The sequence below is a fragment of the Diplotaxodon limnothrissa genome, linkage group LG11, assembly GCF_057381915.1.
Source record: "Diplotaxodon limnothrissa isolate DT_005_m linkage group LG11, D_limnothrissa_male_GT1.1, whole genome shotgun sequence".
In the NCBI taxonomy this organism is placed as follows: domain Eukaryota; kingdom Metazoa; phylum Chordata; class Actinopteri; order Cichliformes; family Cichlidae; genus Diplotaxodon; species Diplotaxodon limnothrissa.
Window position 1 is genome coordinate 19,452,047 of NC_140606.1, and position 25,482 is coordinate 19,477,528.

Below are 25,482 nucleotides of genomic sequence, written 5' to 3' on the forward strand. Positions count from 1 at the left end.
TCACCATGACATTTCTATGAGAGCAAATGAAAGCTTTGCTAGTTTCAGCCTGACATTCAAAGTAAATTACAACCGATCGCGGCTTTTTTCTGGTGAATGCTGTAAGTCTACAAAAGAAGATTGTATTAAATGCACCACAATTTAGGTACAATATGTATCACTCCATTTTGTGTTTTTAAACTGTTCTGTTGCCTTAAGGTTTGCTAAGTTATTTTAGAAAAGTTTGCCAAAGTTATGCTACATGGCTTTATTTCCACTTTAATTTTATCAGAAGAATATGTGAGGGTGGTGCAGGACATGCACGGGGACAGTGAGACAGTGGTGAGGTGTGTGGTAAGAGTGACAGATGGATTCAAGGTAGGGGTGGTATTACATCAGGGATCAGCTCTGAGCCCCTTGTTGTTTTCAGTGATGATGGACAGGCTGACAGATGAGGTCAGGCAGGAGTGTCAATGGACTGTGATGTTGGCAGACAACATTGTGATCTCTAATGAGAGTAGGGAAGCAGGTGGAAGAAAGCCTGGACAAGTGGAGGTATGCTCTGGAGTGAAAAGGAATAAGGTCAGTAGAGGCAAGACAGAATGCATGCGTGAAGGAGAGGGAGACAGGTGGAGAAATGTAAAGAGCAGAGACAGTGAAGGTAGATGAGTTTAGATACCTGGGGCCAACCATTCCAACTGATGAGTGCAGGCAGGGTGGAGCGAGTGGAGATGACTATTACAGGTGACTTGTTTCTGAAGGACAGCAGCAAGAGTGAAAGGGTCTCACTACATGATACCTGTGAGACCTGCTATAATGTTCTGTTTGGAGATGGTAGAGTTGAAGATGCTCAGGTTTATAGTAATCAGAATGGATAGGATTAGAAATGAGTGTATCAGAGCAAGAGCTCAGGCTGAGCAGTTTGGATATAAAGTCAAAGAGGCAAGGCTGAGATGGTTTGGACATGTGCAGAGGAGGGATAGTGGAAATTTTTGAAAAAGGATGTTAATTTTTGGAGCCGCCGGGCAGGAGGTTCGTGAATGCAGTGAAGAGGTATTGCAGATGGTTGGTGTGACAGAGGAGGATGGAGACAGATGACCTGCTGTGGAGAACCTAAAGAGAGAAGAAGATTTTAGTAACATGAAAATTATATAAATCTTTGAATTGTTTTTTACCATAACATGAAATATTGAGAAGCATGTTCTTATTTTTATTTTTTCAACATTAAAAGCAGAGATTAATTAGCAGTTTTGGCTCTCTGCCATGCTGAGTGTTAAACTAAAAGAAGAAAAAACACTGAACATGGAAAAGTTGAATCATCAAAGCGAACATTCCTTTTTATTTAACGTCATTTTATTTTTCTGTCCAAAGTTCTCATTGTATTCAACAAAGGTGGTGGAGCAGAGAAGTTCATGAATGTTTTCTACATTAAACCCTTTCTTTTATCCGTTTCTTTCATGTGTGTCATTAGGAGAGATTTGTCTTCAGCTCACATATTCATGTTGCCTGAGTTTGGTTTCTCACTAATGCCACTGAAAATCTATTAAAAGTGAGCCACTGAATGTACAACCAAAAAAAAAAAGATTAATTTCAGGCCAAAGAGAAAAATTGATGATAGGCCACAGAAAAAGACGTAGAGAAAGGTGCATATAAACAAACCACAGACAGGGAGAAATGAGACAGGTTTTTAGAAAAATTAATTTGGACAGGAAGAGTGTGTGGAGGTTTTAGTTACAGCTGATGACTCTGCTGCGACAGATAGCTGCTCTAATAAAGAACTGGTCACAGCAGTCCTCTAAACTCCCTCTCTCTCCTCGGCAGGCAGGCTTTAACGCTGGCATTAAGCTGTTGTCAGCTCGCGCTCACACATAACAGAAACATTCTCAGAGGTCAAATGCCAGCCTGCATTGCCTAATCAGACACCAACTGGGACCATCACCATGACAGGGAGTGAGAGAAGAGAAGGTGATCTGCAACCAAATACCATCTGACAAAATCAAGACACATCAATCCACATTTGAGCATTTCATCGCTCATTCTTTTAAGGTCTTTAGCAAAAAATGAAAGAGTTTTATGATGATGATGATTATCATTATCATTTTTATTATTATTCCTTATTATGCTCTAGTCTGTTCAAAGCATCACGTGAACATATAAAATGTTTTGTAAATTCTCTTATCTTAGAGTAGGAGTCAGTCGTGTTCCATGTCACGAAAATATCACTGCACAAAAGCTGACATCCACCTCAAACTGTGACCAAAAAAAAAAGCTAAAGGTTGAGGTGACCTCCATGCAGGGTACCAGCATGGTAGAGTATCTTGTTTATTCCCTACTGCTTCAAAGCCTCTGGTGTATCAGATAATTTGGCCTTTTCCCTTCTCCTCCCATTTGGCTCCATCATTCTTGGCTGTGTTATCTCTGACAGTATGGACCAGCACCCTCTTCCTCCACCTTCTATCTTCTGGCTCTGACTAGTGTTCCCACTAGTGCTTTCAGGTTAATCTCGTTGAAATGACCTTAACGCCACAACACGGCAAATCTCCGTTAACGAGCTACCGCCGATCGCCCCGTGCATGGGGCTAGACGGCCAACACCTTAACGAGCTAACTGCGCTAACACACTAGTTCACACCAATGTAATTGAGCATTGCATGGCACATCCAACATACTGTTTTACTTTGGTCCATGACTCGCTTACCTTCAGGGTCATACGTCACATGAAAACCAAAATAATTCCAAACGCCACATCTGAATGAGGTTCAATTTGCCTGTTGCAAGGAGAGCTTAACTTCTGTCTCGCTAGCTTGCCCTGCGCTCTTCCTTCTGACTATGCTGTCTGTGTTGAGCGCTCAGTGGATCTGCGCTCGACAGTGCAGCCTAGGCGGAGTAGTCGAACACAGATTCACTGAGCACTCAACACAGACAGCATCGTCAGAAGGAAAATTGATAAAATAAATTACAAATGTTGTATTGTTCGATACATATGCGTACCGAACCGAAAGCACTGTATCGAACGGTTCAATATCGATACGAATATCGTTGCACCCCTAATATATATATATATATACAGTGGCCCTGAAGTGCAAATCACACCAACAAATTGCTAAACACAACAACAAAATTGAGAGGCCCTGAAGTGCAAATCACACCAACAAATTGCTAAACACAACAACAAAATTGAGAAACACAAAAACAAATGGAGAATCACAAAACAAAATTGAGAAGCACAAAAAACAAAATTGAGAAGCACAAAAACAAATTAAGAAGCACAAAAACAAAATTGAGAAGCACAAAAACAAAACTGAGAATCACAAAAACAAATTAAGAAGCACAAAAACAAAATTGAGAAGCACAAAAACAAAACTGAGAAGCACAAAAACAAAATTGAGAATCACAAAATCAAATTAAGAAGCACAAAAACAAAAGAAGAATCACAAAAACAAATTGAGAAGCACAATTACATTAAGAAAACCGGAAAGGGTAGGTACCAGTCGGCAACAGGAGACATCACTGATTGGACGTCCGCGCTGTTCATCTTTGGAACCGGAAGTTACTCTGCCTGTAGCGCATTTTTTCAAACATGAACATTAGCGGTGACCCAAACATAGCTGTCGTTATTCGAGAATATTTTGATTCAGGACATACATACGAGGTGATACTGGATATGCTCAAGTGTAATCATGACATTGCAATTAGTATGCGTACACTGAAAACACATTTAAAAGAATCTGGACTGTACAGACGAGGCAACTATTCTCCACTTCCTGAGGTGAGGCGTGCCATTTTGTCCGAGCTTCGAGGACCAGGACAATTGTTTGGATATCGGACCATGTGGCAAGTTCTCAAACAAAAACACAAGCTGCGTGTCAAGCGTGATGTAGTTATGAGGCTGTTGAGACAACTAAATCCTCAAGGAATCGCTTTGAGAACTCGAAGGAGGTTCACAAGACGCACGTATCACTCCATGGGGCCCAATTAGATATGGTATGTAGATGGCTATGATAAACTGAAACCCTTTGGCTTGGCCCTGTCAGGATGTATAGATGGCTTTTCAAGAAGACTGATGTGGCTTGTGTGTGGAGCAACAAACAACAACCCGGCTGTTATAGCTCACAATTATATAAACTGTGTAAAGAGTCTTGGTGTGATACCAATGAGATTACGAACAGACTTCGGGACTGAGAATGGGACTATGGCAGCAATACAGTGTACCCTCCGTCACGCGCACACGGACTATTATGCTGGATCGTCAAGCCACAGTTACGGATCATCTACTGGGAATCAGCGCATCGAGTCATGGTGGTCTTATTTCAGAAGAGGAAGGTGGGTACATTTGTGTCTGGTAGGTGTAAGCTACAGTGAAAGCTGATCAGATCGTTTTTTTTTACATGCATTTAAGAAAATAGAGTAGCGTCCTGCTGGACGTGTTGAAAATTTGGATGAGATAGACGTTATACAGTTAATATATATATTGTTTAGTATTAAGCTTTGCTTGTTCCATATTCAGTTTTTCAGCAAAACTTGTTTGAGTCCATAAGAAAAGATTCATTCTTATATCTAGAGGAAGATTTTTTTTTCAATAAATATTAGCGTTAGCCCGCGACTTTGTTCCAGTTTTGAATTTTGGCCCACTGTGTATTTGAGTTTGACACCCCTGCTTTAGTCCATGACGCGCTTACCTTCAGGGTCATACGTCACATGAAAACCAAAATAATTCCAAACGCCAGATCTGAATGAGGGTGGGGGAGGTTCAATTTGCCATGTTGCAAAGAGAGCTTAACTTCTGTCTCGCTAGCTTCACTGCGCTCTTCCTTCTGACGATGCTGTCTGTGTTGAGTGCTCAGTGGATCTGCGCTCGACAGTGCAGCCTAGGCGGAGTAGTCGAACGCAGATTCACTGAGCGCTCAACACAGACAGCATCGTCAGAAGGAAAGTTGATAAAATAAATTACAAATTTTGTATTGTTCGATACATATGCGCACCGAACCGAAAGCACTGTATCGAACGGTTCAATATCGATACGAATATCGTTGCACCCCTAGTATATATATATATGATCCTCTCGGGAAAACCACTGCACTGCAAATATATGCTTTTTAAAATATGATCCTTGACATTAAACAGAAATCAAGTATGTGAAATGAGCTCAACCTTAATATTAATTGATTTATTGCTGACGGAGAACATTTTTTCAGCAGAATAATTATTTTTAGTTCTAACAATACATTTCATTTAGAATAAATTTACAATGTTATGTGTGGTCAGCAGAGATGGGCAGTAACGCGTTACTTGTAATGCCTTACTGTAATCTGATTACTTTTGTCAGGTAATGAGTAAAGTAAGGGATTACTATTGCAAAAACGGTAATTAGATTACCGTTACTTTCCCGTAGGAACGCTGCGTTATGATTATTTTTGCGATTAGTCGACTAATCAGATCATCATCCATTGGAGGTACAGCGTACAGCTTATTGCACCAGCAGCATCTGGTCTTATATAACTATCATTAGCTTACAGCTTGAAGTGTTTGTGCTAACTAAAAATAAAGACAAGATGGTAGTTTATTAATTTTTAATGAAATTTGCAGATTGTTTCGGTGAAGTTTAATAAACTCCTTGCTTTCTAAAATATAACAGGACACCGGAGTATATTCTCCAGCTTCTGATAATCAGCTGTCTGCTTGACAGTTTTAGCTGTGCAAAAACTATAACTTTAATCTCAGCCAAACCGATTTACTCAGGAACAAATAAAATACTAAAGAAAGCCAAACAATAACATTTTTAAGTTATCTAAGTGACTTATATATATGTTTAACCTGACTAGCGAAAGACGGCGGTGGGTTTGAAAACGATTTGCCGGGAGTCCGGTGTTCTCACGGCTCTAGTTAGCCTTGCCCCCGCCTAGCTAACGAGCTAGTGGGTAACAGACGTCTCCGAAAACGTCGGATCGCTTTTGAAAATACGTGGTGTCTTGATAAACTGAGCAGATATTTGAGGTTTACACAGCTACATTCTCGCCTGAAAATATGTTAAAGGTTTATTTTGTGACCCAGAAAGAATAATAAGAGTAAAGTTAAAACTAACTAGCTGCCGCCATTGTTGACAACTGCGCTGGGCTGCGCTATGAATTCTGGGACACAGCTTCTTCTTCTTCGGGGTTTAATGGCAGCTGGCATCCTTGTACATGCAGTGCTGCCATCTTCTGTTTCAGTCCGTTATTACACTCTTAAATCCTACTACTCATTCCTGCGTCCTTTGTGATCTTACAAAGCTTCAAACGATGCGTCGACTATTAAATTAGTCGTCGACGATTTTAATAGTCGACATAATCGTGACTAGTCGACTAATCGTGGCAGCCCTACTGTGGAACTGAGTGCCGAAAAATAATTTCCCCCAGGGATCAATAAAGTATTCTGATTCTGATTCTGATTCTGAAAGGTATGTTAAAATAGTGTCATAATACATGTATATATTTCATGTTGTGTCATTACATTTGCCTAAACACATTTTTCAATTCTTTCCCAGATAATAGCATTTAAGATGTTTCTTACAACAGCTTATAATTAAATGTAAACTGTAAAATGGTTTTATATGACAATGTATGCTTAATGCACTGCACTGCAGGGGCTGTAACTGCATTAAAACGCATGGAACTATAGTCTTTCCTTTATTTCTCCTCAACAGGTTTGTTACTGGATCAAAAGCCATTTTAATGGCAAGAGGGCTGCAGAGGGTTACTGCACACAGACAGAGAAGTCCTTCCATCTATCAGCCAATCCGCAACATGGTAGACATCCTCATGGCAGAAATTGTCAAACGGCTGGGGGGGATCGAACAAGTGAGCCTGCTTGCAGATGCTACACTTTTGGATCCCAGGTTCAAGAAGCAGCATTTTTACATGATAGACATGCAGAAGATGCTGTAACTAGAGTTGTGGGAGCTGCATCAAGGTCCTTAAGACCACTGCCACTGGCAACACCCAGCACAGAGGAAGGAGAGGGTGTCCCACAGGCCAGTGCTTCCACTGAGACAGTGCCTGTGATTTGGGCTGATTTTGAGGAGCGGGTTGCATCACTGAGGCCAGGAGTCCAAAACCCCTTCACAGAGGCAATGCTGGAGATTAAAGGATTCCTGTCAGAGCCACTCCTACCCCGAACATCTGACCCCCTGGAGTGGTGGAAGTCCCGTGCCACTGTCTTCAAAAAAACATGCGATATTATGAAGACGAGACTCTGCATAGTGGCAACTTCCGTTCCATCAGAGCGGATCTTTTCAAAGGCAGGACAAATAATTACAGACAGAAGGAACCGTCTCAGCCCTGGAAAAGTTCGGGAGCTTATTTTCCTCAATGCCAATCTGTAAGGGACAATTAATTTTGAAGTGGACTAGTACTTTTGAACACAGTAATCTGTGAATTTTATTTATTTTTATTTATATTTTTTATTTTGATTTTGTTGATTCACATTTCATTTTCTATCTGTCAGAAATTTCATTGATATTCTATTGAAATAAAAATAAATGTTCCCTTTACAAATCTTTATTTTTTGCTCTTTTTTGCTCTATAAAAGAGTTGTTTTTCTTTTTCAATCACTCATCTTAGCAATAGGGTTTACATGAAAAGACAAACAAATTAAGTTTGCATGAAAATTTACATTTTTTGCACTCTCCTAGCAACTGACTCAGTGACTCAAATGACTCAAAACCCCCGATTCATTTTGGTGAGTGACTCATTCAAACTCGATTCACTAAAAGGAATCAAATTTACCATCACTACTCCTGCTTTACAGGCGAAAATAGAGCAACAGGACCGCTAGTCTTTGATGTTATTTATTTTCTGCTGTGTTTTACTTGCATCTATTTGAAAGAGTGAGTGTAAACACACAAAAAAATATTTTATGTGCTGGAATGTGCAGAAAATAAGTTTAAATGTTAAACAAATTTCTTCCAGTCAGAGAATGTTGCATATAATTAAATTTTTGCTTGATGCATAAAGTTAAAACTAATAAAAACAAGTTAAAAAAAGAGACGTTTCCATTTGATTACATTTTGTATGATGGATTATGCAGAAAAAGTAGAATTGGGCTGAAAGATCTATCGCTTTATCCCCTATTCAGGTTGTAAATCGTGTTTTTAAAAAGTAACTAAGTAACTAAGTAATTAATTACTTTTGAAAATAAGTAATCAGTAAAGTAACGGGATTACTTTTTGGGGGGAGTAATCGGTAATTAGTTACTGATTACTTTTTTCAAGTAACTTGACCAACACTGGTGGTGAGGTGATTTCATCATGTTTTATTGCTTGGAAAAAATGCCCTTGCTCATTTTCAGCTAATAATAAACAATTTCTGGTAATATTGTAGATATTTATTTAACTATAGAAGTGATGATATTTTAACAATTCTTTAAAATTGATATTTTGTTATATTGGTAAATGTAGGAATATGTTTTTGTTTGTTTTTTTGTGTATGTTTGGGGGGTGGCATCATTTCTGCTTTCGTCTTTGTAAAAGTCACTGCACACCACTGTAGTCATCCCGAACACATTGCCAGTGTAGAAACAACATACATAAACAGAGAGAGACATATTGGAACACTATCAGTCTCAAACACGTAGCCTAAAGCAGATAACTCGTAAGCTGGAGAGGAAATGGCGTGTCACAAATTTAGAAGATCATCATTTAGCCTCGAGAAATAGTTTGTTGCTTTATAAGAAAGCCCTCCGCAAAGCCAGAAATTCTTACTACTCATCACTGATTGAAGAAAATAAGACAACCCTAGGTTTCTCTTCAGCACTGTAGCCAGGCTGACAAAAAGTCAGAGCTTTATTGAGCCAGCCATCCCTTTAACGTTAACCAGTAATGACTTCATGAACTTCTTCACAAATAAAATTTTAATCATTAGAGAAAAAATTGCCAATAATCATCCCACAGATGTAATATTATCTACAACTACTTTTAGTACCATTGATATTCATTTGGACTCTTTTTCTCCAATTGATCTTTCTGAGTTAACTTCAATAATTACTTCCTCCAAACCATCAACGTGTCTTTTAGACCCCATTCCTACAAAACTGCTCAAAGAAGTCCTGCCATTAATTAATGCTTCAATCTTAATATGATCAACTCATCTCTAATAATCGGCTATGTACCACAGGCCTTCAAGCTGGCTGTAGTTAAACCTTTACTCAAAAAGCCATCTCTAGACCCAGCAGTCTTAGCTAATTATAGGCTAATCTCCAACCTTCCTTTCATATCAAAAATCCTTGAAAGAGTAGTTGTCAAACAGCTAACAGATCATCTGCAGAGGAATGGCTTATTGGAAGAGTTTCAGTCAGGTTTCAGAGCTCATCACACCACAGAAACAGCTTTAGTGAAGGTTACAAATGATCTTCTTATGGCCTCTGACAGTGGACTCATCTCTGTGCTTGTCCTGCTAGACCTTAGTGCAGCATTCGATACTGTTGACCATAATATCCTATTAGAGCGATTAGAACATGCTGTAGGTATTACAGGTACTGCACTGCAGTGGTTTGTATCATATCTAATAGACTCCAATTTTTGCATGTAAATGGAGAGTCCTCCACACACTAAGGTCAATTATGGTGTTCCACAGGGTTCAGTGCTAGGACCAATTCTGTTTACATTATACATGCTTCCTTTAGGCAGTATCATTAGAAGACATAGCATACATTTTCACTGCTATGCAGATGACACCCAGCTCTATCTGTCCATGAAGCCAGATAACACACACCAATTAGTTAAACTGCAGGAATGTCTTAAAGACATAAAGACCTGGATGGCCACTAACTTTCTGCTTCTTGATTCAGATCAAACTGAGGTTATTGTACTCGGCCCTGAAAATCTTAGAAATATGGTATCTAACCAGATTCTTACTCTGGATGGCATTACCTTGGCCTCCAGTAACGCTGTGAGGAACCTTGGAGTCATTTTTGACCAGGACATGTCCTTCAACGCACATATTAAACAAATATGTAAGACTGCTTTCTTCCATTTGCGCAACATCTCTAAAGTTAGAAATATCCTGTCTCAGAGTGACGCTGAAAAACTAGTTCATGCATTTATTACTTCCAGGCTGGACTACTGCAATTCATTATTATCAGGATGTCCAAACAACTCACTGCAAAGCCTTCAGTTAATCCAAAATGCTGCAGCAAGAGTACTGACAGGGACTAGAAAGAGAGAGCATATTTCTCCTGTATTGGCTTCCCTTCATTGGCTTCCTGTTAAATCCAGGATTAAATTCAAAATCCTGCTCCTCACATACAAGGTCTTAAATAATCAGGCCCCATCTTATCTTAATGACCTTGTAGTACCATATCACCCTATTAGAGCACTTCGCTCTCGCTCTGCAGGCCTACTTGTTGTTCCTAGAGTATTTAAAAGTAGAATGGGAGGGAGAGCCTTCAGTTTTCAGGCCCCTCTTCTGTGGAACCAGCTTCCAGTTTGGATTCGGGAGACAGACACTATCTCTACTTTTAAGATTAGGCTTAAAACTTTCCTTTTTGCTAAAGCATATAGTTAGGGCTGGACCAGGTGACCCTGAATCCTCCCTTAGTTATGCTGCAATAGACGTAGGCTGCCGGGGATTCCCATGATGCATTGAGTTTTTCCTTCACTATGTGTTAATAGACCTCTCTGCATTGAATCATATCTGTTATTAATCTCTGTCTCTCTTCAACAGCATGTCTTTCATCCTGTCTTCCTTCTCTCACCCCAACCGGTTGTAGCAGATGGCCCCGCCCCTCCCTGAGCCTGGTTCTGCCAGAGGTTTCTTCCTGTTAAAAGGGAGTTTTTCCTTCCCACTGTCGCCAAAGTGCTTGCTCATAGGGGGTCATATGATTGTTGGGTTTTTCTATTATTGTACGATCTACTGTACAATATAAAGCGCCTTGAGGCGACTGCTGTTGTGATTTGGCACTATATAAATAAAATTGAATTGAATTGAATTATTTCTAAAGACTATTTATAGAAATTACGAGAGTTTTCCTAGGAGAGTTCAGGCTGTGTTTAAGAATAAAGGTGGTCAAACCAAATATATCAACTTGTGAGAATTGTAGAAATTCAGTTTTTTACCTTATACTCTCTATTTTAATGCATATTTGCACATTTCAACAAATTGAAACATCCATTCATCCATTTGCTTCCACTTGTCCTTTTCAGGGTCGCAGGGTGCGCTGGAGCTTATCCCAGCTGTCTTAGGACGAGTAGCAGGGTACACCCTGGACAGGTCGACAGTCTGTCGCAAGGCTAACACAGACAACCAATCAGACTCACATTCACTCCCGCATTCACACCTATGTTCAATTTAGTGTTTCCAGTTAACCTATCCCCACTAACTGCATGTCAAATTTAAACATGTTAAACAAATGTACCCATTTCCTATTTCCCAAGCAACATGCAGAGAAATGAGGAGCAGCTCACAGCCACAACTGAATTTTAATTTGATTAAAAAGCATTAATATTATAATATATATTAGCAGTATAGTTTCTGACTGAGTAAAAAAGTTATGAACTGAAACCTGACATACTGTAAGTTCAAGGAGTCTGGAAAGCACACTGTGCTACTGTTGCAGCAAATCTCATTTAACACATAACTATGAGATGAATTTGTGAAAATGTGAATACAGCAGCTCAAATGTTTCTTAAAAACTAAATAAACTTTTCAGAGCACTGTAGGTATGATAAAGACTCTGCTGTCCACGGACTTCATAAGAATACACAGAAGAGAATGGATGGTGGGTGGCAGTGTCTGGAAAAAAACTTTAGTGGAACCATATATAAAAAACACCCAGCACGCCCCTGCGGGCGGTTTATCCTTCAAGCTCGGGCCCTCTACCAGAGGCCTGGGAGCTTGAGGGTCCTGCGCAGTATCTTAGCTGTTCCCAGGACTGCGCTCTTCTGGACAGAGATCTCCGATGTTATTCCCGGGATCTGCTGGAGCCACTCGCCTAGCTTGGGAGTCACCGCACCTAGTGCTCCGATTACCACGAGGACCACCGTTACCTTCACCCTCCACATCCTCTCGAGCTCTTCTCTGAGCCCTTGGTATTTCTCCAGCTTCTCGTGTTCCTTCTTCCTGATATTGCTTTCATCCGGAACCGCTACATCGATCACTACGGCCGTCTTCTTCTGTTTGTCTACCACCACTATGTCCGGTTGGTTAGCCACCACCATTTTGTCCGTCTGTATCTGGAAGTCCCACAGGATCTTAGCTCGGTCATTCTCCACCACCCTTGGGAGCATCTCCCATTTTGACCTCGGGACTTCCAGGTTATACTCGGCACAGATGTTCCTGTACACTATGCCGGCCACTTGGTTATGGCGTTCCATGTATGCCTTGCCTGCTAGCATCTTGCACCCTGCTGTTATGTGCTGGATTGTCTCTGGGGCATCTTTACACAGCCTGCACCTGGGGTCTTGCCTGGTGTGATAGACCCCAGCCTCTATGGATCTTGTGCTCAGAGCTTGTTCTTGTGCTGCCATGATTAGTGCCTCTGTGCAGTCTTTCAGTCCAGCTTTGTCCAGCCACTGGTAGGATTTCTGGATATCAGCCACCTCCTCTATCTACCGGTGGTACATACCGTGCAGGGGCCTGTCCTTCCATGATGGTTCCTCATCTCCCTCCTCTTTCTTGGGTTTCTACTGCCTGAGGTATTCACTGAGCACAGTGATTCACAATTACTGTGCTCAGTGAATATGTGTATATATATATATATATATATATATATATATATATATATATATATTAGGGGTGCAACGATACACAAAATTCACGGTTCGGTTCGGTTCGATACTTTGGTGTCACGGTTCGATATTTTTTCGATACAAAAAAAATGTTCATGCCTTTTTAATTTGTCATTTATTAAAATTATAAATATATATTTTAACTCAAAAGTACAGTTTTTAAATTTAACCCTAACCCTTGTGCGCGTTTTTTATTTTGACAGCGAATGCGCACCTGCGGACCACTTATGTGCAGCCCTGGTTATTTAGCTCGTCATATTGCAGCCACAGAAATTCTTTTGTCCATGAAACCATAAAGCTGCACTTTCTTTTTGCCTTATAGTCTGATTTGTTATAACTTCTCCGTTTTGCGGTAAGCTTTTCTTTGGCTGTCACTTCTTCACCCCGACCTGTCTTATTTGGCTCAGCAGAACTAAAATATATATACTGCTGCTTTTACACACGGACTCACACAATGCTCAGCGATGCTCTGCGCGATCAACCTCTCACATGTTTAAGCTGCGGGAGATTTCACTTGTCATGTTTGCATAGTAAGCTAACGATTAATAAGACGATGTCAGAGGAATTGGTGCACAAATTATCATCACTCACAGATCAGTGCTGTCGCTCTCTATACACCGTTCGCACGATTGCAAAGTGAAAGCAAAAAAACAAGCGCAAATTCAAACGCGATTTCAATATGTCACATATTGACAGTGGCTCACCGATGCCAATGACATAATTACCCAGCTACATTTCTGAAAGAATGCAAAAGCATTGACATATATTTTTCCTTCCTACAATAGCCCGACGGGCAGGGTAGCCCGTCTGAAAAAAATCGCTAGCCCCAGGACGTCGGGCTAGCGATTTTGCGAGCCCTGTATCTGATTGAGGAGTCACTCATCTTTGGAAAAGAGAGTTTATTACAGAGAAATGTCTCTTTCCAAAATAAAAGCTATACTATCCGCTTCTTCTGGGCTATATTCTCAGCAGCATAAGGAGAATCATGTGCTAACAGCTGTCTAAATGACTCGGCTAAAGTTAGTAGCATGCTTGTTGTTTTTGTCTTTGCACTAGGATGATGTCGGCGTAAATGTGCAGTCATATTCGTTGTGTTCCCACTAGTGCTTTCAGGTTAATCTCGTTGAAATGACCTTAACGCCACAACACGGCAAATCTCCGTTAACGAGCTACCGCCGATCGCCCCGTGCATGGGGCTAGACGGCCAACACGTTAACGAGCTAACTGCGCTAACACACTAGTTCCCACCCATGTAATTAAGCATTGCGTGGCACATCCAACATACTGTTTTACTTTAGTCCATGACTCGCTTACCTTCAGGGTCATACGTCACATGAAAACCAAAATAATTCCAAACGCCAGATCTGAATGAGGGTGGGGGAGGTCCATCTTGCAAGGAGAGCTTAACTTCTGTCTTGCTAGCTTGCCCTGCGCTCTTCCTTCTGACTATGCTGTCTGTGTTGAGCGCTCAGTGGATCTGCGCTCGACAGTGCAGCCTAGGCGGAGTAGTCGAACGCAGATTCACTGAGCGCTCAACACAGACAGCATCGTCAGAAGGAAAGTTGATAAAATAAATTACAAATGTTGTATTGTCCGATACATATGCGTACCGAACCGAAAGCACTGTATCGAACGGTTCAATATCGATACGAATATCGTTGCACCCCTAATATATATATATATATATATATACATATATATATATACATATATATATATATATATATATATATATATATATATATATATATATATATATATATACATATATATATATATATATATATATATATATATATATATGTAGAGAGAGAGAGAGAAATCGACTGTATTAAAATGACGTTTTTTTTTAATGTTTTTTTGCTGCATTTCATTAAGTCTAAATTGGGCACAGAGTAGGAAGTTTTAATTGCTCTATAATTGCTCATGAGACCAAATGCTTTTATTTTGTCATAACTCAGCACACCTGTTGATTTGCAGAAGAAAGTGGAGAATAATTAATCGAAATCACAGGTTAATGTCCGCATAAGCTCTTGGGTTTCTGTGGTTATTTTCCAACAGTCTAAAGACTGCTGCACAAAATGTAAAAACCAGCAGGGGACCAGCCTTGTATAATGTACTACATTACTCCAGTGAAGAGTCTAAATTGAAAGTGCCTGCTCCTTTCAGATACATAGTTGGTAAGTAAAACACCAGAAAGGTTGATGCTTTCAGTTTGGGTTCATTGGCTAAACAGAATATTATACGTATATAAATGTATTTTTGACATTAATAAACTCTTAAGTTATGTGTTTTTTATTGTTGAATACAAGTATTCATATTTTTGTGTGTGGGTTGTTATTTAGGATATGTTCACCCTCTTGTTTAAGAGATTCTTACCAAATCTAGTCAAATCATGATAGTGAAGTTCAGTGTGTTAGTGGTGCTCCTGCAGAGTGCAAAAAAGCTAATTACTTTTTTCATCTTTATTTATTTTTTGGCTTTGTATAATTCTTTGGTTACAGTCAGAATAAGCTCAGTATCTTCGGTTTGCATAATCACATCATCTGGTAGAAAAATGTTGCATAAAAAGATAAGAACAACAAAGAGATTTGTTCTAAATGCTGACAAAACTGATGATATTGTCAGACTCAATCACTGGTATAGTCTTTTCTGTAAGGCTATTCTTGGTTCGTGCCCATCATACTTACTGACTTACATTATTTAAAAACAGTGTGGGGAGTTATTGTCTTCACTCATTTCTTCTGCTTTTTCAAAAGGTTTGCTCTGAATTTATAGAACAAGCATTTAAATTTGAAGCTTCTTCCTTCTGGAAAGAGCAATTCAACAAATAAAACTTAAGGAACTGGTCTCATGAATGAAGTTAAATGTGATTTGAAATGATTTGGATGCAGTTGCAGATATTTTTCCTGGGTATTATTACCGTTGTGCTGCTAGTTTGAGCAATTGTACTGATCTTTCTTGGCCAGGAAACTCTAGTAAAAAGATTTATTCAGTCTTACTTTCTCCTGGTTAAATAAATAAAATAAAATGAAAAGATTTTTTGAATTTTTACAATGGTTTACTATCAGCAAGATAAAGGGACCAAAACATATTGGAACGAAAGTTACTTGCAATGTCCACCTACTTGAGAAAGTTGGCTTCAAAACCCAGAAATTAAGAATGCAGTGCACCACTGGGCTGGCAGCGCTACATCTTATTCCACACTTCTCACACTGGATAACCTCAGTGCACCCCAAGAAAATACCAGCTGCCAAATGCATTCTGTGCCCTCTGCCAATACAAAATATAGAGAGCCCTAAAACAGCCATGTTGGTAGCTCTGCAAAGCTGCAAACAGGTACAATGGCACTTGGAGCAATATGCTAGTCCAAGCTCGGCATCATGGTCGTGGCAATGTTATCATGTTGACTTTACAATAATAATCCAGAGCATGGCAGGGATGAAGAGAATGGATTTAGTTTCATTGATGCTGGAAACATCAAGATGAAGAGTTAAGTTTGTTCTAAGGGGGGCTTGTATAGGGGGCTTTGCCAATTCTTTATTCCTAAACGTTTTAGTTAAAATCACTGTTTCAGGGTGGTTGAGGAGGACATTTCAGGGTTCATACAGGGAGTGCAGAATTATTAGGCAAATGAGTATTTTGTCCACATCATCCTCTTCATGCATGTTGTCTTACTCCAAGCTGTATAGGCTTGAAAGCCTACTACCAATTAAGCATATTAGGTGATGTGCATCTCTGTAATGAGAAGGGGTGTGGTCTAATGACATCAACACCCTATATCAGGTGTGCATAATTATTAGGCAACGTCCTTTCCTTTGGCAAAATGGGTCAAAAGAAGGACTTGACAGGCTCAGAAAAGTCAAAAATAGTGAGATATCTTGCAGAGGGATGCAGCAGTCTCAAAATTGCAAAGCTTCTGAAGCGTGATCATCAAACAATCAAGCGTTTCATTCAAAATAGTCAACAGGGTCGCAAGAAGCGTGTGGAAAAACCAAGGCGCAAAATAACTGCCCATGAACTGAGAAAAGTCAAGCGTGCAGCTGCCAAGATGCCACTTGCCACCAGTTTGGCCATATTTCAGAGCTGCAACATCACTGGAGTGCCCAAAAGCACAAGGTGTGCAATACTCAGAGACATGGCCAAGGTAAGAAAGGCTGAAAGACGACCACCACTGAACAAGACACACAAGCTGAAACGTCAAGACTGGGCCAAGAAATATCTCAAGACTGGTTTTTCTAAGGTTTTATGGACTGATGAAATGAGAGTGAGTCTTGATGGGCCAGATGGATGGGCCCGTGGCTGGATTGGTAAAGGGCAGAGAGCTCCAGTCCGACTCAGACGCCAGCAAGGTGGAGGTGGAGTACTGGTTTGGGCTGGTATCATCAAAGATGAGCTTGTGGGGCCTTTTCGGGTTGAGGATGGAGTCAAGCTCAACTCCCAGTCCTACTGCCAGTTTCTGGAAGACACCTTCTTCAAGCAGTGGTACAGGAAGAAGTCTGCATCCTTCAAGAAAAACATGATTTTCATGCAGGACAATGCTCCATCACACGCGTCCAAGTACTCCACAGCGTGGCTGGCAAGAAAGGGTATAAAAGAAGAAAAACTAATGACATGGCCTCCTTGTTCACCTGATCTGAACCCCATTGAGAACCTGTGGTCCATCATCAAATGTGAGATTTACAAGGAGGGAAAACAGTACACCTCTCTGAACAGTGTCTGGGAGGCTGTGGTTGCTGCTGCACGCAATGTTGATGGTGAACAGATCAAAACACTTACAGAATCCATGGATGGCAGGCTTTTGAGTGTCCTTGCAAAGAAAGGTGGCTATATTGGTCGCTGATTTGTTTTTGTTTTGTTTTTGAATGTCAGAGATGTATATTTGTGAATGTGAAGATGTTATATTGGTTTCACTGGTAAAAATAAATAATTGAAATGGGTATATATTTGTTTTTTGTTAAGTTGCCTAATAATTCTGCACAGTAATAGTCACCTGCACACACAGATATCCCCCTAAAATAGCTAAAACTAAAAACAAACTAAAAACTACTTCCAAAAACATTCAGCTTTGATATTAATGAGTTTTTTTGGGTTCATTGAGAACATGGTTGTTGTTCAATAATAAAATTATTCCTCAAAAATACAACTTGCCTAATAATTCTGCACTCCCTGTACATCATCTGGAAACCTCTATAAAAATTCATGTTAACACTGGTAGGCATTGCTGAAACAAAAAGATGTGAACAAAAGACATAATTGTCTTAAAATGGATTTGATGAAATGTGGGGAAAAGCATAACTAGCAGTCAGGTTCTGCAAATCAAGCACTTGGATGTCTGATCATCAGTAAGTGTGTGCAGAAAAAAAATCCAAGAGCTTCATTTCAGACTCTACAGGCCTTAGTTAGCATGTTAAATGTTAAAATTCACGATAATAATAAACTGTATTTGTTTGTGCTTTTCAAACCACTCAGGGTCACCTTTCAGTACAAAATTAACAAGAACATTATTAAAAGAGATTTCAAATCCAGGAAGAATAAGATTGTAAAACATATAAAACAAGATGCTTGTGAGTGATACTCTGATGGAAAAAGATGGGATTTGAACTGTGTCAGAGATTGTAGTGGACAAAGGTGAAGTGGTAATAAGTTCCAAAGATGAGGTGCAGCTCAGGTAAAGGCTCCGACACCCATGGTGTTAAGTCTGAAGCGAGAAGCTGTCATGAGAGCAGCTGAAGCTGAGTGGAGGGCATTGGAAGTGGTGTAAGGATGAAGGAGGTCAGAAAGATATGGGAGTGCCAAGTCATTGAGAGCTTTGAAAGTGAGAAGCATAATCTTGTACTAGATACACTGGGGAATGGGGAGCCAGCGAAGCTCGAGGAGAATAGGTGTAATATAGTCAGTAGACCTAGTGCAGGTGATGACTCTCACTACAGAGTTCTGTACAGTTTAAAGAGTATTTTTGAGAAGATAGGGAGAATGGCATTAAAACAATACAGATGAGAGGGGACCAGAGCATGAACCAGGATTTATGGGCTGTGTACAGAAAGAAAAGATTGTGGTTGAAATGTTACGTAGGCTGAAGCATGGTGAATGTGAAACATTATTTATGATGAGGATGATAAAGGAGAAAGTATTGTCCAAGACTTTTGACACTATGGGAAAAAGCAGACTGGGGTTTTTTGGCCACCAGAAAAAAAGTCTCTAAAAAGTACACGACAGCATGACATAGGTTTGCAAAGTTGTATCTGAACAAACCATAAGACTTCTGGAACAATGTCCTTTGCACAAATGAGACCAAAGTATGGCGGTCTGGCTACAATGCACAGTGCCATGTTTGGTGATTGCCAAACAAAACATATCAACACAAACACCTCATGCCAACTATGAAACATGGTGGTGGAGATGTAGTTTGCAGTCACTGGACCTGCATACTATGCAGTCACTGAATCAACCATGAATACCAAAGTATTCTAGAGTTAAATGTAAGGGCATCCATCCAACAGCTTAAGCTTGCCCCAAACTGGGTCATGCAACAGGACAATGATCCCAAACACAACAATAAATCTACAACAGAATGGCTAAAAAAGAAGAGACTCAGGGTGCTGCAATGGCTCAGCCAAAGCCCAGACCTCACCCTAATGGAAAAGCTTTGGCAGGACCTTAATAGAGCTGTGCATAAGTGAATGCAAATCTGAGTGACCTTAAGCAATGTTTTGAAGGAGAGTGGGTTAAAATTCCTCCACAACACCATGAGAGACTGATAAAGTTGTACATAAAATGATTACTTCAAGTTGTTGACATACTCAGGCTAAAGGTGGGTCTACTAGCTACTGAATTATGATGCGTATTTGGTGTGCACTGTGTGTGTGTGTGTGTGTGTGTGTGTGCGTGTGTGTGTGTGTGTGTACTTTACAGCACTCCTTAGAGTCATGCAAAAATATTCTTTTTCAAAGCTGTACATGAATAATAATATCTTACAAGGCCTGAAAATATGAGGCATAGTAGTCAGGAACAGTGAGGATTTTTTTCAGGCTCACTGAGTGCAAATATGTGTATCATTCCATTCACTTATCATTAAGTAAAAATGCATTGCCTCAAACAAAGAAATCACTGTTGTTTGCTAATGAATCTATTCAAATGCAACACTTAAGACAACACCTCTGGTCATGTTTGTTAGAAAGGATGATTACTATCCTGGCTCATCTTTTTTGTACTGTACTAGAGAGGGAGAAAAAACAGCAGTGCTCTGACTTCAGTATAATTAAGGGACAATGGTGCAACTGTGATGTCTTACAAGCCAATAATGGAGCCTTTAGTCAATAAGAATTGATCTGGGAGTCATTTCATAAATGACCGAGGCTAAAAGTTATGGTGGTTTTGTCTTAAAGAGTCAAAATAATAGACTTTTTTCAGAATGAATGTTCATGTAGCCATTTTGCAGATTTTGGGGGAATTTAGCTTAAATTACACAGACTGGATGAACTGTAACTGTGTGTTAAAGGATTGCACTACAATAGCTAACACTTTACTAAATATTCTACTAAATAAACACAGATGCAAAGATTTATACTGATTTCATGACTATACAATATTAACAAAAATAACATGCAATACTAAACATCTATCATGGCAGAATACAAATGCGCTAAAATCTGTCAACGCCTTGCTAATGCTCCCTGGTTAACATGATGTATCTATTTCTAGGTGCAGTGAGATTAAACTCTTACATTTCCTATCTGACCTTTTGTAATATGAAGCATATATTCCCCAATTATGTAAAAAGAAAGAATCACTAAAAAGCAAAAGAAATAATACATAATCTAATAGTTCGGCATTCAACTGGAAGAATCACTGACTAATAATTATTTATTCATTTCTTTATTTAAATAGGCAAACAAAAGGAATTTTTAGTAAACAGGTTTATTTTGCCAATAGTGTGTGTTGCTGCACAGCTTACACTCTCAAACAAATGACGTAAATTCTTCCACTGCAATATCAAATATAAGCAGTCACCCACAGAAGAAAATTATGCTAGGAGCATAACTTGCATTTGCATGCAAATGCAGCAAGTGATTTTTGGCAGAGGCAACGAAGAGGAACCATCATTTAATGGTTGCAGCTTGACATATTGTGTGTTTCTGCGCAACTCACTAATCCTCGACATTGTAATTGTTGGAGTCATACAGGGTTGTCAGGGCATAGAAAGGTCCTGATTAGCTCACACCTTTTACCATTCAGGGCTCTGTTCACAGGCATTTCACAGCGCTTTTAGCTTTGCCTTCTCATTAGTTACACAGGAGACCCGAGGTGCTATCCCTTCATTTAAGCTGATTATTTAACTCTGAGGATGGGCCTTATTTTCTTTGTAACGTACACCAAGGCTGCTCTCAAACTTCAACCAAGAATTTAACAAGGCAGACTAATTTGCTCCACAGGTTACACATTCAGTCGGCTAAGAACAATAGCCTCAGTTTAAATTCAATTAGTATAGGGATAAGTAAAAGTACTGGCTCAAACATTTAGTTGAGTCCATAAAAAATACTAAAAATGTTCAAATAAAATTGTGATTAAAAAGTTCTACAGCTGCAATTATTAAAACAAAACAATTATTTGATTTGTAGTGTTGAATTTACCCAATTCTTTGAATCTTTGGGCTGAAGGAAGGACAATACTCGGTGTATATATGCTCAATCAACAATCATTTATTTCGATACAATTCACAATAAGAGCATTACAACGTCCGGACGGGAGAGATGCCTGCAGAGGTTCGACAGCATGTCTCAAAATGGTGGCAACTTTCACAGACTTTTATAGCTAATCCCAGCCCCCCTCTTTGTCATAAAAGCTGCATCTTCACATGTTTTTCTAATTCTTAGTGAGCCTGGCTCCTGACCTTGCCTCCCTGTCTTTCTGTGTGAAACTTGGAAGGGGGGTAAAGAATGTGGTTTTATCTCTTCTGCCCAGACACCTAGTCTCCCTCTTATGGCCTTCTTCACATGATTCAGCAATAAAACATTCTCAAGAAAACAGTGTCAGACATTCACAGCTGATCAAGGATACAGAGTAATGCACATTTTGTCTAATGAACTACAAATGATTATGTTTCTTTTATTCAAGAGTATAATAGAGGCTAAACTACATACATAGCACACCATTAGAACTAAAGGATAATATATGGCCTGCAGCTGTTAAGCTAATTTACTACATTGACTACTGGTCATAAAATGGCATATGTTTAACTACTAGTCTTTAACAACAGTAGATTGTTTTTAATATATGCTCTTTGAGCTGTAGTAGGGGAGAAAGGAAAATTTTATATAATATAAAGATGTTGCATTTTATGAATGAATGATCGCACCTCATAATCGCTTAATTGTTGATAGCATGGCATGACATTACCAGCATAAAAAAATATATAAAATGGCGAAAATGCGTTTGTTTCACTGCATTAAGTTGGAGTCATTTTGAGTTTTAAGGGCTATTAAACACTCACGTCACAATGTCTAACCCTTCTAATTGTCCCATATGAGCTTCTGTGGTTTGTTTGAGCAGATTTTGCCCTGGTTCCTGCAGCCCCGAGCTGGTGTTTGCTTCTCTGTCTCCCTCACTGCCTCATGTTCTGATGGTCCTGGGGTGTGTCCACCAGGAGGAACAGCGATCACACTAAACACCTGTTTTTCATCATCCCACTCACCTGCAATACACAAGCACCGGCCTTTCCTCTCCAGCTTTGCCACATCATTTCAGCTGCCGACGTGGTAATATCAGGCTTCTTGGGGTTTAATCTCTTTCAAATATCGGTATTAGTCTACTTACCTTTTGTCTCATCTGCTTCCCTCAGGATTCCCCCGGTGTGTGTGTGTGTGTGTGTGCTGCTGACTGGCTTCCCTTAGAAAGCTCTGGACTGTCAGGAAATCTCATATCTCTACCTGTCTCCCTGTGAGCCAGGAGTGAAACTCAGTTTCTGGAAATGCTGCAGACTCACCTGCAGGCCCACTCAGCAGTGTAGCTGTTTGGATTAGATTGGACTTTTCATTAGTCGCCCTGTCTGATTTATTTAGCTGTGGATTTTGGACTTTAACATATTTCTAGTGCAATATTTAATATTATAATAAACCTGTTAAACTGCTTCTGCCATCTGCGTCTGCTCTGTGGTCCTTCTGTCCCAGTGTACGAAATGACCAAAATGAGTGAGTGCTAACATTCACAGTTCTGTTACATGCAGGCAAAAACAATCCTCTGATAAAGACCAAGTAATTTTGACCTAAGGGTCAGGAATAACTAGTAAATAGATCTAGTGTTGGGGCTGTTTGTCTCAGCCACTCATGTCTTGTTGGGAGAGATCACGGAATCAACTCTGCAAGAGAAATTAAGAGTAGATAGAAACTATGCTGTACATGTGCTTGTAAGGAAAGTTTGCTCTGCAAACCGTAGCACAAATTATCAGTGCTACTGCTGACCTTTTAAACTTATGGGCACTACTGAAAAGGTCTTTTGTTATTCACCACACATCTTCTGTACTGCGAACGTTCAGCTGTGCCACTGCCGGTCAGCCTAAATGGCCCCAAAATATGATGCTGGTGATTGAGGCTTGAGACATTTTTCTGTGATGGTCACAGTGCTGAAGTGAACCTCTCAGACAAGTATTAGAGTTGACAGTGGACCTGCATTGCAACCTCTGTAGTTATTTGCAAAGGACCACCCGTCTCTGTCTTGTCGGTGTCTTTATCTGCATGAAATGATGTATCACTACTTCAGTGCATAAAATAGGCACATAAAGCGTGTGTTGCCTGGGCTGACACAAGACCCATCACTTCTAACTATGTGACACACAGCACAGAGTAACTGGGAGAACAGGCTAAGCTAAACCGCTGACTGCTCATGAAAAAACCTCAGCTTTGGGTCTGTGTGCATGAGCATGTGTTTGTGTTCTTTTGAAGCAGCGACAGACGTTAAATTATACAACTATGAAAGAATCTCTGTGTCAGCGATTTTTTTTCCAAGCCATTACAAGCTCTTTGACTGTTCAATAATAGATAAGGCTTAATAGCTTCTTCGCTGCTGCTTCTGGCTGTGTTTGACATGTAGTGAGATAATGAAAAGAGTGTTGGGGACATGGGTCACATGGTTAACATCTTTTTCTGGTGCTAAAAATGTCCCCTCGCTCCCTGTTATCCCCCGACTACCACCTGTCTGTGTGTTTTAGACATATTTCTAAAGAGCTCATTTCAGTGTCAGTATGCCAACAATCAATCTTACTCCACGCATCGCCAGCAACAGTATGTTCAGCTTTCTGTTTTTCTCACTTAATCGGAAAAAATTTCCTCTAAAAACTGGTCACTTTATTTTCTCTACCAAATAAAGCAATAACGCTTTAAAACCTGGACACATCAGTTTTTAAACTAGAAAACTGTTAACACTACAGCCCTGTTTGTGACTGTCTGTAGCATGTTTGGGCCATTTTGAATGCAGTGAACAATGTTGGGTAGAGATTCAGATAAGCCTGGCACTGAGCACCTCTCATCCCAGCATAGGAACACACTGTCATTTACAGTAAATACTTCACTCAGCCATAGCCAAACAATATGGTGACAGTATGTTGACAGTTTTGCTTCAGCATGGATATATATAAAATTCAGTCAGCCAGACACTTTTTTAAGCAGTCAGTATGTTACCTGTGCGCATAAAAATACCTTCTGACTTTGAATTTACTTTCATGTGAGTGCACTTTGTTTGTTTTTTAAACCACCGGGAATGATTGATGGAAAGCAGTCTGACTGGTCTGAGTCTGTTCTCTAAAACCTAAAAGAGGAATTATGGATTTGATCAACTGGTCCCTAAATGCAATTGACACCCCTTTCTCAACAAGAAGTTTGGGCTTGGGTGAGCCTGAGTGCTGAAGATATCTACCTATTCGGAACCATGGTAACAGGGTTCTGGCTGATCGGAGCTGGCTTGGCCCTGACTTATTGAAGAATTAAGAAAGCGGAACCAGCTGTTCAAACCCCCACAAGGCTGCCCGCTGGGATTGGAACGATGGGAAGAGGCATGAGTTTCTCAAAATGGGCTCATTGAGTGCAGCACGGATAAGATCTTGGAAAAGCTACGGCTGCTGTGAATACTCAGAATAAGATCTCTGAGCGCAAATTGGATGACATCTCGGGGAGGCACACTGTCGTGAGTTCTCAGAATCGGCTCTTTGAGCACAAGAATGACAACATCACAGAACACAAGTATGGCGAAGCTCGCGGCTCTCCAACGGGAGATTGAGAGATCAGTGTTGGACTGTAGAACTGCTTTGAAATTCATATGAGCTGTTCGCACTAAAGTAAAAAGCCCCATCACTTCATGCGGATACCCTCTCAGCCCAGCTGCGGTCGCAAGGCTGGAGCCGTACAAAAACACCCTGATAACGACTGTGTTTAGACTGTTCTTCCCATTCCATGCAAGGCCACCTGGGCTGGCTGGAAGACTGTTTACTTAGCCTGGCAGGGCGAAGGACACTGTCTCAGCTGAACTCTGGACACGCACACACATACATATACACTGATATGCACACACTCATCCCCCCTCCCTTTCCAAACGCCTTCAATGCTTGTTCCCTCCTGGGAACACGGCGGGTCTGAGCCCGCGCTGGAATAATAGCGCAGGGCAGGATGGCTGCTGTGTTTGCTTCGGATTGCTCCTCACCCCCCATCCGACCCTGTGGCTTGTCACGTGTTCCATACTGTTGTGCTGTGGACA